The sequence below is a fragment of the Schistocerca gregaria genome, chromosome 2 (assembly GCF_023897955.1).
Source record: "Schistocerca gregaria isolate iqSchGreg1 chromosome 2, iqSchGreg1.2, whole genome shotgun sequence".
Taxonomy (NCBI): Eukaryota; Metazoa; Arthropoda; class Insecta; order Orthoptera; family Acrididae; genus Schistocerca; species Schistocerca gregaria.
Window position 1 is genome coordinate 598435968 of NC_064921.1, and position 4105 is coordinate 598440072.

The 4105-nt window shown below is 44.9% G+C and overlaps 1 non-coding gene across 1 annotated transcript; it reads right to left on the reverse strand.

Annotated features, from left to right (window-relative positions):
- Nucleotides 1–1873: 1873 nt before the first annotated feature.
- Trnay-gua (transfer RNA tyrosine (anticodon GUA)) lies at nt 1874–1963 on the reverse strand. Its single transcript is given in 2 exon segments — nt 1874–1909; nt 1927–1963. It is a non-coding gene; the product is annotated as a tRNA-Tyr (tRNA).
- Between the last annotated feature and the right edge of the window lie 2142 nt (nt 1964–4105).

The following is a 4105-nucleotide window of genomic DNA, read 5'->3' on the forward strand; positions in this document are numbered from 1 at the left end:
CACGGCAAACCTAAATCCGAATGGCCGGACGTGAGTTTGAACTGTCGTCATCCTCCAGAATGCGAGTCTTGTGTGCTAACTACTGAGCCACCTCGCTCGGTCTTATTTCAATGAAAAAGTTTTATAATACCACAACGTTTAAAATAAGCTGCGACCCATCTTCAAGATAGCAGATGGAGACGAAACGTGGGTATATCTTAGAAATTCACTAGACGGCAGCATAATACCTCTAAATATTTTAATGAATCTCTGTTAAACACACGCCATGCAGATTGGTTTTGCTCGTTATGAGCATTCGAGTGTGCTCTTTAACTAGAGTTTTAAATTGGTCTGGGTTAAAACCGGAATTCTTTTTTTTTTCGCTTTGCTCTATTCACCTGCAACATAATGAACGACATATGTAACTTTTTCCGACAATGTAATAACTTGATTGCGTATACATCCTGTGTTTCACCAATGAGAAATCTTAATAACGACGACAAAGGAGCACAGAACATCCAGAAATTACCCCTGAATTCGATGTTTTCCGATACATATCGTCACAGAAAACGGACGTAATCCACTTTAAATACACTACTGGCCATTAAAATTGCTACACCAAGAAGAAATGCAGATGATAAACGGGTATTCATTGGACAAATATATTATACTAGAACTGACATGTGATTACATTTTCTCGCAATTTGGGTGCATAGATCCTAAGAAATCAGTGCTCAGAACAACAACCTCTGGCCATAATAACGACTTTGATACGCCTGGGCATTGAGTCAAACAGAACTTGGATGGCGTGTACAGGTACAGCTGCCCATGCAGCTTCGACACGATACCACAGTTCATCAAGAGTAGTGACTGTCGTATTGTGACGAGCCAGTTGCTCGGCCACCATTGACAAGGCGTTTTCAGTTGGTGAGAGATCTGGTGAATGTGCTTGCCAGGGCAGCAGTCAAACATTTTCTTTATCCAGAAAGGCTCGTACAGGACCTGCAACATTCGGTCGTGCATTATCCTGCTGAAATCTAGGGTTTCGCAGGGATCGAATGAAGGGTAGAGCCACGGGTTGTAACACATCCGAAATATAACGTCCACTGTTCAACGTGCTGTCGATGCGAACAAGAGGTGACCGAGACGTGCGTCCAATGGCACCCCATACCATCACGCCAGGTGATACGCCAGTATGGCGATGACAAATACACGCTTCCAATGTGCGTTCACCGCAATGTCGCCAAACACGGATGCGACCATAATGATGCTGTAAACAGAACCTGGATTCATGCGTGCAGATGGTTGATGTCTTGCAAACGTCTCCATCTGTTGACTCAGGGACCGAGACGTGGCTGCACGATCCGTTACAGCCATGCGGATAAGATGCCTGTCATCTCGACCGTTAGTGATACGAGGCCGTTGGGATCCAGCACGGCGTTCCGTATTACCCTCCTGAACCCACCGATTCCATATTCTGCTAACAGTCATTGGATCTCGACCAACGCAAGCAGCAACGTCGCGATACGATAAACCGCTATCGCGATAAGCTACAATCCGACCTTTATCAAAGTCGGAAACGTGATGGTACGCATTTCTCCTCCTTACACGAGGCATCACAACAACGTTTCACCAGGCAACGCCGGTCAACTGCTGTTTGTGTATGAGAAATCGGTTGGAAACTTTCCTCGTGTCGGCACGTTGTAGGTGCCAACCTTGTGTGAATGCCCTGAAAAGCTAATCATTTGCATATCACAGCATCTTCTTCCTGTCGGTTAAATTTCGCGTCTGTACCACGTCATCTTCGTGGTGTAGCAATTTTAATGGCCACTAGTGTAAGTTACTGTTAAATAGCAAATGTGAAAACAGACGTAAATTAAAAAAAAAAAAAAGTTCCTTCGGGCCGGATTTGAACCAGCGACCTATGGATGTCTGCTGAAGTATCCACTACAGTCCACCGCTCTACCAACTGAGCTACCGAAGGAATGTACTCAATGCTTTATAACCAGTGGCACAGATCCAAGAAACCGGACTGCGCGCCTTGGCCGGAACGTCGACACAGCTTATGTAAGCAGGTTGTGGCGCTGCGCTGGCGAATTCATCCAGCGAGGGCAGAGATTTATCTCGCCTCGTCACAGACTTTCGTCAAGATTGCCTTTTTTCCCCCTCAGGGCCTGTTTAAGGGCCAAGAGACAAGAGCCGCCACTTGGGGCGCCAAGCTGAGAGGGGCGCCAGAAACAGCACGACTGTGGTATATCCATACAGGAGATGAAACAGTTAACAGAGTGTTTTCGGGCGCCCAGGTGCAAGATTTGTAAACGTTTGTATCGCAGTTAGTAGCGAAAATCTACACGGGTGAATGTGTACGCTGCGCGGAGTGTGCGTGCGGTTTGAGGCGCCATGTCACGGACTGCGAGGTCCCTCCCGCCGGAGGTTTGAGTCCTCTCTCGGGCATGGGTGTGTGTGTGTTGCCCTTAGCATAAGTTAGTTTCAAATAGTGTGTAAGTCTAGGGACTGATGACCTCAGCAGTTTGGTCCCTTAGGAATCCACACACATCTGAATATTTTTGAATGTGTACGTGGGAAAAGGGGGACGCGAAGTGATAAGTGTTCTTGCACAGGCCTGATTGTCGACAGCCACCACTTCATGTTTGTTTAGGTTGCACTATGGACGTGTGGAGCTCATCAATAATACTCGGTTCACATAGTAAGGTGAGAGAAGTTTCGTAAGAAAACAGTGTCACACCTCATTTATCTCTAAGCAGTTTTGTTAGCATGCGGTGCATCTTCTCGTTTAATGTTGGTTCAGTCAGTGTCGATGTAGAGCGCTAAATATGCGTCATTATTCGCCAGGAGTTATCCCGCTGTACAGCATTCTGGAACTGATGCGTATAGAAGAGACATCCTATAGAGCAGACGCTCAAAACGACACTAGTCGTTAGTTCATTAGGAAACTAAATAACACACATTAGTTATAAACTTACTATAGGAACTCACTTTTCTTAGTTTCATATTTGTGTAAGGGGCCATCAAAAAGTCCAGCACACATTTTCACCCGTCGCCTCTGATTTCCGCGTAAAGTGCCGATGCAGCTGACATCAATGGTTCCTTTCCTTTCTCTTTCCTTTCTCACCCGTCCATCTCCAATTCGCTTAATACGTATCACAGCTACGGATTCCTCGTGCTGTCAGTTCTTTTGGACAAGTCCGAAAGAACAGACATCACGTGTTCACATAATTCATATAAAAAGAACCGGTCGAAGGCCGCACAGTCCAGACTCGCTATGCCAATCTCGCAAAATCGTCGAGAACATTGAGATTATCATCCCGTTTGGTAAAACACCGTGTCTTGTTCCGTGAAAAAGCACCAATGGTGTTTCGTCGCTGCGACAGATGAAGGTTTCACAGTTTTGTGCAGTGACAACAAGCCGACAGATGTACAGGTCAAAGGTACAGGGGAATTGACTTTTATGGCAAATGTTAAGGATATGGAACAAAAATGTTTGTTCAGTCTGAATAAATAATAAGAATTAATGTAACCAAGGAAGACATAGCGCCAGCTCTAAACACGTAGACTGATACTGTAAAATGAACAAGGAAAAGAGGAACATTTCTGAGTTAAAGTTGGAGTTGCCATCAGAGGCGCGTATATAGGCGTAGACAGACTAGGCAACTGCCTAGGGCGACGGACTTGTTACTGTTTTCATTACAACTCTTGAAAAGAGAGTGCGGGTTTATCTCCCATTGGATAGGGTATGCACTTGATAACAATTGGCTCAAAATTTTATGATCGGCCTGTCACACAAAGGAAAAATAAAAGATATTGTTTTAGTAATGACGTTGCTTCGTACAATGTGACCATTATTCACTTTATTCAGTATCGTGCTACCCCATGTGGTATACGTTACGAAGGAAATACTCGTTGCTCGTGACTGATCTTTGTGATGGGAATCAGCGCTGACACTCGCATGGGAGTAGCCGGTGTCGACATCAAGACATGCTAATTCTAATTCAGAGGAAATACCTCCAGTCATTCTAACGGCCGGCCGCTTCTCATGCAGTTCCTGTTTAATTAGAAACTGTAAAGAGTGCAATTATTCAGTGTTTAGTTTGTGATTTACATTCTA